Source organism: Pomacea canaliculata, linkage group LG3 (genome assembly GCF_003073045.1).
Source record: "Pomacea canaliculata isolate SZHN2017 linkage group LG3, ASM307304v1, whole genome shotgun sequence".
In the NCBI taxonomy this organism is placed as follows: domain Eukaryota; kingdom Metazoa; phylum Mollusca; class Gastropoda; order Architaenioglossa; family Ampullariidae; genus Pomacea; species Pomacea canaliculata.
In genome coordinates, this window is record NC_037592.1 from 41694163 (window position 1) to 41707942 (window position 13780).

At 43.6% G+C, this 13780-nt stretch overlaps 1 protein-coding gene and 1 long non-coding RNA gene across 2 annotated transcripts in view; one reads left to right on the forward strand and one right to left on the reverse strand.

The window, feature by feature from the left end:
• The window catches only part of LOC112560343 (FERM and PDZ domain-containing protein 4-like), a 99466-nt gene that overhangs the window by 69860 nt on the left and 15826 nt on the right, over nucleotides 1–13780 (reverse strand). The window lies entirely within an intron of this gene.
• On the forward strand, nucleotides 564–4158 carry LOC112560345. Its single transcript, XR_003098507.1, has 3 exons — nucleotides 564–652; nucleotides 750–855; nucleotides 3482–4158. It is a non-coding gene; the product is annotated as an uncharacterized LOC112560345 (long non-coding RNA).

Sequence of the window (13780 nt, forward strand, 5' to 3'; positions counted from 1 at the left end):
CGGTATTATTACATGCAAAACGATTGTCATTGTACGTAATAAATACAAATACGCTATTGTAACGGTATGTATTGCATACAAATACGCTATTGATATGGTGTTGAATATTAAACAGAAACACGCCGCCGACCGACAGAATGCTACAGAGACAAGCGCACTCCTTTCTAGTACTACTTCAGAGCAAATTTTTTAAAAAAATCATGGAGTAAAAGAAAATAGGCTGAAGAACCTCTCTTCTACTCCAACTAGCTCTCCAATGCTGTACCTATGTAAGCAACTCGATCTATCAATCAGTCTCTGACACACGCCTCAGTGGCGACACAGCAGTGCTCTACAGGTGGACACACATACCTGTGGTGGGACAGACAGCAAGTCTATCGCCTCATCTGCGACACTTCAACGTTGCCGCCTTGCTCTGTGTTGGCACGGCTGTATAGCACTATATCTCCGCGACGGATGCAAACAAGTCTGTACCGAGACCGACATGCAGTCTGTAGGTGGAAAGGGGGGAGTGGGAGGGAGACCACCGACATAGACACTACGGGTGGCCACTTAAGCGCCTTTAAGAGAAGAGCAAACATTCCTGGCGGGCCATGCTGTAGCGCCATATTGTCTGTCAAGATGTTGCAGTTTCAGCACCATGGATACTAGGGTAGGGTGAAATTTGTCGATAGGTGTCTTCCTTTGAACAATAACTCTAAAATGGGATGTATGTATAACAGCTGTCTGTTGCTATCTGTTCAAAACAGCGCGAGTGTAAGTGGAAAGGTCTTCTCTCAAGCGAAACAAAGGAGGCTTTGACACGATGCAACTCGACTTTTTACAGCATAAAACTCAGTCCTCGCCAACGACGTAGTAAGAAACATTACCATAACGTCTATGATATAGTAAGGAATATTACCATAACATCGATCACGCAGTAAGGAATATTACCATAACGTTGTTGACGTAGTAGGAATGTTACCATAGCGCTGTTCACGTACGTTAGTAATATTACCATAACGTCGATGACGTAGTGAGAAATATTATATACGTATGGTTGTTCCCCATGTCTTCCATGAGCATAAATGCACCACCTAGTCCTTAAACGTAACTTAAGCACCCATGCAGGTTTACTCCCATTGAGCCCAATTATTCACGCATACTTCATACTAAGAAAATACAAACAAACAAAAATAATCGGGTGCACCTGGAAGACGATAACGGTGGGGCCTTGTTCATATCCTGCATTTCGATCGTCCCTTTAGCTCAATAACCTTGCTGTGCCAGAGCCTGCTACACATAAATTAAGTTTGCCACTGACAAAGAAAGGTATCTAGCACAAAGTTTGTCGCTGAAAAAGAAAGAATTAAGAATGCCACTGACAAAAAAGGATGAAGCATTAAAGATGGCGCTGGAGTATTTAATCGCCCACGTCGCCAGTTAACCTCGTAGTTGCTCGCAAGCTAGGCAACACGATGACCTACTTCCACCTGTCTTCTCCTCTTGATGTATGAGGGGCTGAGGATTAGCTGCGCCTCCAGAGATCTCCACAGCACGCGCTCAGTTGTAGCATCTGCTCCTCTCTATCACAGTCCGCAGACTTCGGGAAGGAATTGGGTCTGCTTTATTATATGCTACACACTTAAAGTAAGGATCATGTCTATTAAATTACACGACAGAAAGCTGATGTAAGAAAGGTTCTATTTTGTGACACAAAGGCATGCGGTACTGATCATTTCTTTCAGACGATACAAAGGTAGGCAGGGTGGCACCATGTCAAAGTGTACAGCTCGGTCGTGTCGACAGCATCAAAGCAAACCACCAGCAGATAACAGGATGGGAGTTGAAAGAACTGGTCATGAATGCGTGCTACTGGAGCCGTCAGTCACAGGAGGTAAGCCGGGGCATGCAACTTACTCCAACCTGGCCCCGGCAGACCGACAGTCCCTTCTGGGCACCCAAGAATTGACTGTCTCCTTAAGGTCAGACAAGCGACATCTGTCGCAATGCTTTTGAGATTTCCACTGGCTGGTCTGATGCCGCCCATTAAGCACTTCAACTCCTGATTGACAAGAAACATGGCGATAGGAGATGGAGGAGGGGTGGACACACCTCGTGTGTTCCTACCGTAAAGCCAAGCTAGAAGGAAATAGCCCACTATGGGCAACAGCGAGGGTTGGCAGACAGGTGTCTCATGTCTTAGGTCTTCAAACAAGCAACCCTTTCTCATACAACACCTTTTTCTACGACAGCACAAATGATGGCCCACTGTGTACAGTGATGCGAATGGCCCATTTCAATCCATATAATTATGATGTGACTGTGCGGCACAATACCTGCCCACAAATCATTGTCTTTTTATCATTTTATCATTTACTACATAAATCAGTAGCCACTTCTGTACATCTAACAACATTACTGCACAAATCAGGGTTCATTTCAGTACATGAGCTAAAAAAATCAGGACCCACTTTAGTACATGATGCGCCACACAAATCAATACCTCAGTGCAGGATGTGACAGCCTTAGAGCGTCTGTGGCTGCGGACACCTGGAGACTTCACACAGTAATGTGATCCCTGGATCCTGCCATCACACCGTGGAGCTTTTAGGGTCAGGGTTACTGGGGCTTCTACTACAATGATTATTATGACAGTATTTTTGATGTCTTGGCTAGTGGCATTCTGGTTGGTTCTTTTCCACAGGCAGCTGTTGGATATCTTTTCAGGCCATCTTATTCCCAGAATATGGCGTAGGCATCGGTTGGTAAAGGTCTGGAGCTTGTTGTTGATGGTATAGGTCACTCTCCAGGTGTCAGAACCATACAGTAAGACAGCCTGCACACTGGTGTTGAAGATGCGGGTCTTACTGCCGAAGGACAATGCTCGGGAGTTCCAGATGGGGTGTAGACTGTTGAAAGCATGCCTGGCCTTGTTGATGCGGCTTTTGATATCATCTTCCTATATTACGGGTGCGATCACTTCCATAACTACTGTGAAAAGATCTTGTCTACTCCACACTACTAACGACCACTGTGAAGCGATCTTGTCTACTTCACTAGACTAGTTTAGGATTTCCCACCAAAATTATTCCTTCCGTCTCGTCCCTCCCCCAACATCGCCATTCCCCTCCATAATCCCAAAACATCCATTTGTTAAGTCATAAAAATGTTATACATACGAGTATTTTTATTGCAGATCTGAGTACTGCTAACAAAGTAACCTCTTTTACCCCTTATAAGAATGGAAATAAAGACCAGAAAGAAGTTATATTCTATTTGAAAATAAATGTAGGTATTTTAAGAGACTCCTTAGTAACAGACTTTATCGAATTTGAGAACATTTTTGTTCACAAGTAGCGATACCTACAGAATAGCTCTCAGTAACAAGTAACTCTCAGCAATCTTGTTTTTATTTTTAAACCTGTTACATCGCAGCTGTACTTTTTGATAACCTTTTGCAAGAAACAGACTTCATAACGTGCTTTTTTTCTACAAACAGGTCACAGAACAATGAGGAAAGTCTCAGTGATGCTTGGAGACTGGCACCACGAGCACGATATGCCAAGTAAACTAGAGGGATCAGGATGAAGTCGATGTTATACCAAGTCCATTCTGTAAGACCCGGCGAAAGGCAGGCAAGGGGTTGGTACCGACGAGTCAGATTCGGGAATCTGCGCCGCCTGCTGTCATCAAAGACAGCTTTCGCACCGCCTGAAGTTCGGTGCCTCACTGCCTGCAGCTCCCTAACGGCTTGCTTCGGCATCAAATAACCACTGGGCGTAAAGCTTGGATTTGTCACAGATTGCACGCGCACAGATGGAAGACGTGATACGGCTGTCGACCTGAATAGCAACTCTCCGGACATTACGCACGTAGTCACAATCTTTGCTGGCTTATAGTGCCTGCGATAAAACATCGTGCTGCTGATGCGTTGTTTTTCAAGCGGTAACTTGCACCAAAAACAAGTAAAATGAAAGACATGGTTGTATCTCTGTGTGTGTGTCGAGGAGGAAGAGGCTAAACTTTCCGAAACTTTCTAACAGCAGAGCGCTAAGTAAATACTCTATTTATCACCGAGACTGAATCATCCTTTAAAGCCTGACGTCTAGTCTGTCGGTCACATCACAGGAGTCAGAGAGTTTACATAATAATCTCTATAACGAGGGCTTAACAGTTTTGAAAAAAAACAGCAGTGATGACGACTTGACAACTACATCACGGTAGGCCGTTATCACAAGTTATACCATAGTACAAAGTGTTGTTTTGCCAACATCCACCAAAACCGCTGTTACAGGTCTAATAATGGCAGAATAACATTTAGCCCAGGTATTAGAGGAGACAACTGCAGCACCATCAGCATAGTAAGTAGCACGATGTGTCCGCGAGTTCTTATAGCTACTACCACCGCCAATACCTCCACCACAACCACCATCACCACCTTCTCCCCTACTTCCATCCTCCCCAAGCGCAGACTGCCCATGCGTGAAAAGGGCGTGTGACAGCACGGCGCGCCGGCCTCTGGGTATGATTGATTTTGCAGCGCCGTCTATGGCGATATACTTTGCGACACAGTCGCCTATAAGATTATAATTCTATTGAACCATTCTTTTGGGGGTGATCGTGGTTCGTCCCCGAGTGGCCTTTTCACAATTTCGACCTTTCAGTCCGCTTCGCACGCAAACGCCTGAACCCTGCTAGGGAGATGAACGGCGCTCACGTGTCGTCTTCTCTCGCGCACGTGGTCGGGTTGACCACAATGAAGGGTAACACGCGCTGACACTCATGTCGGATTCTGTGGACCATGGAATGCATAATAGTTTGGCGACCTGCTTGGCCTCATGAATTTAAATTCATATCGAGGTTGTCATTCCCACCTTGGCCAAACTAACGGCCTTGATCTTTGCTGCGTACCACTCGTCACAGCACTATGGGTCCTATAGTTGAAGGGGCTGGGTACCGTCCGTCGTAACACTATTAGTTCATTAATTGCCCAATGTTATCTTATTCTTTATAGCAAAACGCATGTATTAGGCCTGATGTATTAGCGGATATTTCGAAAATAAATTTTAAATCCTTATTAACCAAGGCCTAGTCTTACACCCAACTTGACAATGTTTAGCCTTTTGTACCTAAATAGCATATATGTGTGTGTATATATATCACTGTAGCATAAAGCATATATATGAATATATTATTAATATTTTCCGGCATTTGATCAGTTCCTAAGAGACTGGCACTGTGTTTGAGGTGAATTATCCCCTACGTTGCCTTTATGGGTCCATGCAGCGATCACATGTATGTACGACACCCTTATCACCTAGACTGATCTGTAATTGGACTACAGGCTCGACATTGGCCTCATATTTGGACATGATTTATATGCTGTGAAGTTCGCTGTTAGTTCTAAACCACTCTGAAGATTTGCTGATTAATTTTGCCGCACCTTTTTTGTAAGTGCAATGCCTCAGCAGCGAAACTTATGGTGATTTGTGAAAGGTGGCGCCCTCAAGCGAAGTGGGCGCCACTATTAACACACCACCATCCCTTCTGTATTGAAGACATTCGAGATGAAAGAAGTAGACCACGATGTCATGAAGGGTCTCACTGGGTCGCTCACCTTCACTGGCTACCTTCCAAGAAAGTCATAAAACACAGCTGCCTACAAAACGACTATTGGAGCTAAGCACTTGAGTTATAATGGCATGCACAGTTAGTTTATATAAGAAGTTATAGCGAGGCTCCAGCTACTCGTGCAAGGACAACGTAAAGTGCTGTGGGGGACAGATTGCGGGCTACAAACTATTGCTCCTGTAATAACAGTACAAATGCGCTGTAACTATAAGATATTGATATAAACTTTCAGTGATGAGCTAGGTTCTACATCCGACTTGCAAAAAAATATTGTTAAGTATTCTGTTCTATTTCTTACAATTTTTTCAAGATTGTTGATTCTCTGTTGTGAACACTGAGAGAGAACGAATGAAAACGAGGCGACGCGCTAGCCAAAACGAGGTCACTATTTCACTAAGTAAAAAACCAATTTGCTTTCCCCATTTTTTTGGTAAGAGGTGAAGATGGTGGGAGATTTTAACAACACGATGTCCTTGTTTTCGCTGTTAGTTCTTTCGAGATCGATATGCGACTGTTGTCATGGTGAGCACAGACTACTCATGTGTCGCCATCCACTGCAGCCTTACATTCTCTTTAGTCCCGCCATTTTGCGCTTCACTCTACTTTTACAGAGAAAACGAAGATCGCAATTGTCATAATGTCTGCTGGCATGTCTCTTGATAAGCATGTTTCTCAAAACTGTCGTTCTGCATACTATGAGCTCCGAATAATCAGCTCCATTCGCCATACTCTGTCCATTTCAACCACCAAAATTCTTATCTGCTCATCTGTTCTGCCTAAGCTAGTCTACTGCAACTTTCTTCTTGCAGACTGTTCACAGTACCTCGCTCACAAGCTTCAGAAAATCCAGAACTCACCTGATCGTCTCGTTCACACTTCTTCATTCTCTTTATTGGCTACCAGTTAAAGCTAGAATAAACTACAACCTCTCAACTCTATGAATTCTTTGAAGGCTCGTCCTCCTACTACTTTACTGAAATCTTATCTGTCCACACTCCTGCCCCAAATCTTCGCTCATCAGACTCCGCACTACCCTCCCTCCCACAAAGACAGTCACATACGGACAACGGACGTCCCACATCTGTGCTGCTAAGCAGTGGAACTCTCTTCCTCATCACATTCGCCACTCGGACTACTAGGCTACATTCACACGCTCTCTGTAAACATATCTGTTCACTAAGTACTATCCCTGAATTACTATTCTTAACTCCCTGACAATACTGTCTGGCATCCTAACCATCATGTAACGACTCACTGTTTATAGTATCTACATCCCTTCATACATTCATACATTGCTTTACATTCTACTCTTGTACCTCATCTTTATATTGTTCAGTGTGTCTATAGTACCTCACTGTCCACTGTCTATTATCTTGTATCTCATCTTTATATTGTTCAGTATGTCTATACGTACCTCACTGTCCACAGACTGTTATTTTTCATTTATCATTATTGGTCTGCGCACAGAGTGCGATCTATCTTACTCGTGATGTTGCGCGTTATGTTACATTATTTTTTTTTTAATGTCGCCAGCATTAAGTTCAGTCAAGGATTATGTCTTCGCCGAAAATAATGCGTAGTTACTGACATTATATTGCTGCATGTGTCCCTGATGGTCAACCACATTCTGCTGCTGTATACGTCACAAAAGGTCACTGACATTTTGCTGCTGTGTACGTTACTCAAGTTGTGCTATTGTGTTATCACTTACTTCTAAAGTTCAGCTAATGTATATGCCACAAAGGTTCTGCAACTGTGCTCTTCACTGAAGTTCCATACGTCTTGCAATCCGCTTATAATGATGGCCGGAATACCACATGCTCCCAATATGAAATTTTCAAGGCCCTCGCAGTCTCTACATCAGTGACCTGCAATTTTACTTCCCAACAACACCTGCCAGAACTTTCAATGCCTTCAGAACTTCAGCATGAGAAGCGTCTCCAACTGTCTCACTGAGGTACGATGTGCCAATGAAAGATGTCTGTACAGTGTATCAATTGAACATATATTACTGCAACTGGAATGCCAGTACCAAAATTGGTAGTGCATGTCACTTCTTTTTTAACAGTGCTCCATGAAGATGAGGTATTCCCAATCACTGGCAAGGCGAATGTGAGGGTTCGTGAATCGATAGTCTTCTACTTAGTGGTGCAGGACACAATATGCCTCACCCTTAGTCAGCGTCGTCTTTTTCACCTCCATTTCCCAGATAACTGCGGATTGGTGGGCGAAGTGACTAAATTCTCGACAAAAAGTGTGATTGAGGAGAGCATTTCTTTCTCTAGCGAGTTGCCCCCCCATTGCCGCACGACAACTGATTAAGGAGCTACCGAAGCAATCAATACCCTCACACAAAAATGTATGCTCGCCCACAAACATCTATACATATTCGCAATCATACCCTCACAAACAGCAACACGCACGTTCACAAACACAAGTCACATTCTCACAGCCCTATTAGCTCGCAGGCCCGCCCACACAAATCTATAAATATTCCCAATCACAGCCTCAAATACAGAAGCACACAAGTTCACAAACACCTATCCATGTTCGCAGTCACATTCTCACAGACATATTAGCTCGCAGGCATGCCCACACACGCGCGCGCACGCACACACACAAAGTTATCAGATGAATCCATGAGGATTGGATTGCCTCTAAACAGCAGGCGAAAACAAAGTGTGGAAGGGGATTTGTGAACATAACATCTTTGTATGAACAGTAACCACCCACCTCCCTCGTCCTCTGGCTGGGTCTTGTCATTTCATTAATTCTGCAGTAAACTGAGTCACCTCAACTCTTTCCCTCCCGTTGAGTCGCCGATGCCATACTTACACTAATTACTTGTAATCATCACTGTTGTCTATAGGGCATTATTAAAAATGTGATCTGTCACGACAGGTATCACTTACAAATCTTTTAGGATCTGGTCCTCTTTAATATTTGAAATAACAATAAGCTATGTTTAGTCCTCAATGAAAAAAGTGCGACCTAAATCAATCCTTTTTTACCCAAAGTAAAAAAATTTAGAAAATGCTGAATCAAATTATGTCACACACAAACGACAGAAATGTCATTACAAAACTCTTCTCCCCACGTGAATAACTTAATATTCTGTGAGGAAAACGATACTTTGCAGTTCGTGTTTTGCTCAAGATACTAGCAACGACTGTGCTCAAGAAACTGAAATAATTTTTTTTATTAACGGAACCAACTGAACATTCTTTCCCTTCACTACACAAGCTCGCCTTCCCCGTCTCTGACATTAAAAGAAATCTCGATGTACTCACGTTTTATGAGAGCTACAGACAAAAACACACATCCTAAAGCTTTACTGCAGCCTACAATGTTTTATAAGGACACGGTGGTGACAGATTAAAAACAACTTTCTTCCCTGTCATATGCAGGAAACCAGCAGATTTTTTGATTATTCAAATTGCTCCTCCTACTAGGGGCTTCTCAAATATGTCACTTTATCTTATCAGAATATTAAGATGTTAGAGGTGGTAGGAAAGAAATAATAATCAGTGAGCTTGTAAGGCGCGTAACCCCGGGCAAAGCCTGGCTCACCGCGCTTAACAAACACAAAAATACAAAGCGAAGACGAAATTCCTGCGGCTCTTTCCTTAAATTCAAACCATCTAAGAATTTAAAATTTATTTTGCTCTTCAGTTAGACCAGTAGCGACGCCAACTGACGAGTTTTTTAAGACCGGAAAACAAAATACCTTTGAAACATTAAATTCATACAAATAAACGATCCACCCTGGATAAAGTGTGTGGAATGTCACAACGAACGAGATTCTGTAAAATTATTAGCTCGTCGTCGTCATCATCAACATCAACATCATCGTCGTTATCATCTCTCTCCCCCTCCCTCCTTCTCTTCCATATATTAGAAAGACATTTCCGAACATATGACTGGTATTTCGCGAAACAGGCTTGGGTAAAACACACCTGAGGTCTGGTGAGAAGGGGTTTGTCTGGTATGACGGATGGACACTTGGAAATAAAGGCTGAGATCTGGTGACACAAGGAGGAGGTTTGATGAGAAGTATGAAGTCTGGTAAAAAGCTGGATCAGATGAGACCAGAATGGGTTGAGACGAGTCAAAGCTTTGCTTTAATGAGACCAGGTGGTGCTGAGACGGAGTCAAGGATTTTGTTTGATGAGGCCAGGCAAGGTTCTGGTGGTGCCTAGGCAGGCAAGCCTAGGATCTAGTGAGGCAAGGCTGGGGTCAGGCAAGACGTGGCTGGTGTCTGGCGAGGCCAGTCTGGGCAGTATAAGAGAGCAGCAAGGAAGGAGAATTCCAGAAGTAATTAAAGGGCAGTGCTGTGCTTGATGGCCAGTAGCATGCACTGAAGCATGAGATAATCTCGTCCTCCAGACCCTCTCTCACATGCACACACTCCCCCACCCGCCCCCTTCACCTGTTAAAAGACTGTCAAGAGTGTCAAAGCCGGTAGCTAAAAATAGTAAGGTCATTAACTTGTAATGCGTGCTCTGTCCGCCCACTGCTGACGAGTGTTCGGCGCCCGCCCACTGTCAGTCACTGAAGACATTTCCCTGCTAACCTGCAAGAGGGGACATCAAGAATCCCAATCTGTTCAGTGAAGTTTGACTGTATTTCAAGCGCAGATTCTCTCCTTGATTCCGCTGTCAGCAATCACAGAAGTACTTGCAGATGACTTGCTCTCGGGTGTGCATTAAAAAAAGCGAGGTTTCTTTTCTTTTTTATTTTCTTTTTGTGGGTGGGGCGGTCTATACTACACCTATACTGTTCCATAAGGTTGGTGGAACAAGGAAAAAGACAATGGGTAACATACCTTCGGAGACAGCAGCTTATTTGTTGCTTATTGTGGCTTGCTATAGATAACACCGCGGAGAACAAACATTAGTCATCCGCCGTTAGATTAACCATTGTAGTTTTTTTAATTCTTTGACCGTCGTGAAATGCGCTGCATAATATCAGTGTAAACAATGTAAAACTTTATTGAATGTACATACAAAGATACAAAGGAGGATCAGGGGAGCAGGAACAAGGAGGGGGAGAGAGAGAATCACCAACACACACACGCACACACAGACACTGTAGGTGGGGTTACAAAGTCATAGTGTATGTGGGTGTGTGCGTGCCAATGGCTTTGTATGACCACGTGGATTGACAAGTGTATGAGAGAAAGCATTATACAGTGACTTTGTAAGCCTACTCATGGTGTGTATTTATTTCTAGCGCTTTTACTACTTTTTCAGCGGTTCAAAATTATCATCATCGTTGTCGTCACCATCGCCATAGTCGTTACAGCGCTAGTAACAAGTCTCTCTGTCTCGTTTACATATGGAGACTTTGCGAGCAGTGCTAACAAAAGCAAGCTGTTTGGAAAAGGATGGTAGCATATGTAAAAAAGAGGAACAGACGATTGACATCGAACCAACTATTTATTCCCTATGTAACTCAAATATGTAACTCAGGTGCGTCTCAAACACAAGTTACTTTCCGTGCACAAGCATCAAGTAGATATAACCAATGAATCTAATGATAGTTTAAAAAAACAAGCGAAGAATTCAGATGCGTAAAAGCGTTGTCCAGCAAGATTAGGAACACTAGAAGACCAGCGCCACAGTATGGAGCTGATCAGCACCTGGAGGGTTACCTCCCATGAAATTAAGTTGGACAAAGCCTAGGCAGGAGCATTACGTCCTCACAAGTAGCAGGCTTGCAATGATTGTTACGGGCTTCCTTGGCTTTATCACCCACAGGATCGATACACAAGATCGATAAGCTAGATCGGCTTCTCTCCGCCAAATTGAAAGTGCTGACGACGAGTTCTTGGAGAGCACCTAGCACACACAATAGTTTAGAAAGTACGACTTAAACTGTCGCTTTAAGATTTTTTTCCAGTTATTCATGCATTCGCTATCTTCTTCCTCAGGTCATACCCAAACACCTTGCTCAGCCCACACAGAAAGGTTCGCATCGTCAATGCCGACTCAAGGGCTTCATCAATCTGCTCACGTTCGGTAATTTATGGGCATGTTAATATATGAGAACAAAATACACCCCTACCCCCAAGCCCAGGTTCCTCTAATGAGTTCGCAGGTGCTTTATTCTGATCCAGACTTCTTCAAACAAAACTTGTAAAGATTTTTTTTTTCACAACCCTGCTCCCTTTGTGATCCTAAAGTTGTTAATCTGTTATAGTGAAGAGAGTCAGTGACGGCCCACACCAAGCCTCTCAGCCGCTGCCGAAAAATTTATTAGAGTCGTCGCCTAGTGTGACAGAGTCAAGAGTCGCCGACACAGTGGCCACAAAAATGAGATTTTCGTGCCAGCAGGAATGGCTGCGGCAATGAAATTAACAATCTCCCGAGGATAAATCTTGCCGCCATGCACAACAGAGCAGCTGAGCAGCTTTCATGGCACTCCGTAAATCTCGCATCAAACTTCCGATCAATTGACAAGTCGTACTACGTGCCTCAAGCAACACTTGCGAAGCAATCTTCCTGTGACATGTGACATCATTGATCTGCTCGACACACCACAGTCCGAAACAAGGCTTATATGAAACATGACAATACCACGTGACACGCGGCTGGAGGAATCATGATGGTGTGACCTGATGACGATCTGGCCTGACGATGACGTGACTGCTGACGAAGTACACGCCCATACAGAAAATAGAGTGATTTGGTGAGGCATAGTCTGACTGACATGGCCACGAAACGGCATGACCTGAAGATAGCATGACCTCTAATGATGACGTTATCGTGTGATGTGATCTCATGATGCCACTTTGTGACGTAAGCGCTGGCCTGACAATGATGCGACCTGATGATGTCATGACCTGGCAATGAAGATATGGCGGGACCTGAAGATCACGTTAACGGATGTCAATCTCTAGAGAGCGTTATCGTGAACTACAAATCGTTCCATGATGCTTCCCAGCAATTGTGAGTAAAGACTAAAGGTCTACAAGGGTAGTTCTGACAGAAACGCCCACATAAAACTTCAAATATCTGAAAGCGCCAGTTGAACTGCACTGTGATATCTGTTTTCACTATTCATCTCTTCTGCAGAAAGACTGTTTGATTCAAAGCCCATTTTTCTTGTACCTTAGGCAATTTTTCAACTATGGATATTTCTAGAATCTTGTAGATATTACCAGGCACAGCAAGAGGTCAAAATCCTGACCTCATTTTTATATAAAAAAATATCTAAATTAACATCTAACATGTGGTCTCAGCTCACCGGCTGACTGGGGCCATCAAAACGTAAACGTAGCTCTGTACAATCCTGACCTCTGTGTTGTTGACCATGACCCGCTCATGGTGATGTAGGCTTTTTGCAGAGTGTATATAGAGAAAAGGAATATTTCGCCGCTTTTTGAAAATAGAATCTTGCACTGAACTGTGCCCAATTATTACAAAAATATTTCACCGCACCATTTCTTTAAGAAGTAAAAAGACCCTCTACATCCAACACCCTCACTGTCAATGCAACTTCCGAAAAACTGCGGACATGAAGGACAGACCGCCTCATCTCCCTTCTTCCTCCTCTCCTTTTTGGTTTGTATCTTTGCGTGTCTATGCGTTTGTGTGTGTGTGTGTGTTCTTTGTTGTTATTGTTGTTGTTTTGTGTGTTGGTTATTGTGGTTAACAGTATGTTTGTTTGCTCGTTTGTTTATTAAGAGGCTGTTTGTATTCAGCAACAACTTTTTTGTTCAAAAAAGCATCTTTTGACGAGTGTACAAGATGGATATAAATCTGTCACCTGTTTACTCTTCTCAAGGCCGCATGCTTCAAGGCAGTGCTATGTGCTGGGTCGCCGCTGTCCGTGCCTGACATCCTTATCCGATTGCCTCTCAACCTAGTTCTTCCCCCCGCTCTCCCCTCTTCCGAGTTAACTTCTGTTAGCAGTCTGGCCCCCTTGAGCAAACACGCAGCTCAAAGGCCAAAGAAAAGCCAGCTGAATAGCTTGCTAAACAGAAACCCTGGTATGAAGAGGAAGAACCTCAAACAGGCAGTGTTTCCAAGTTAAACGGCTGTTTGTTTGCAAGTACCAGGTGTTTAACACGAATCTGATACCTTGCTTAACGCGGTCAAACGCAACAGGTAACTGAAAAACATAGGTTATAGGTCAGTGATATCCCTAACAGATAAACTGTATC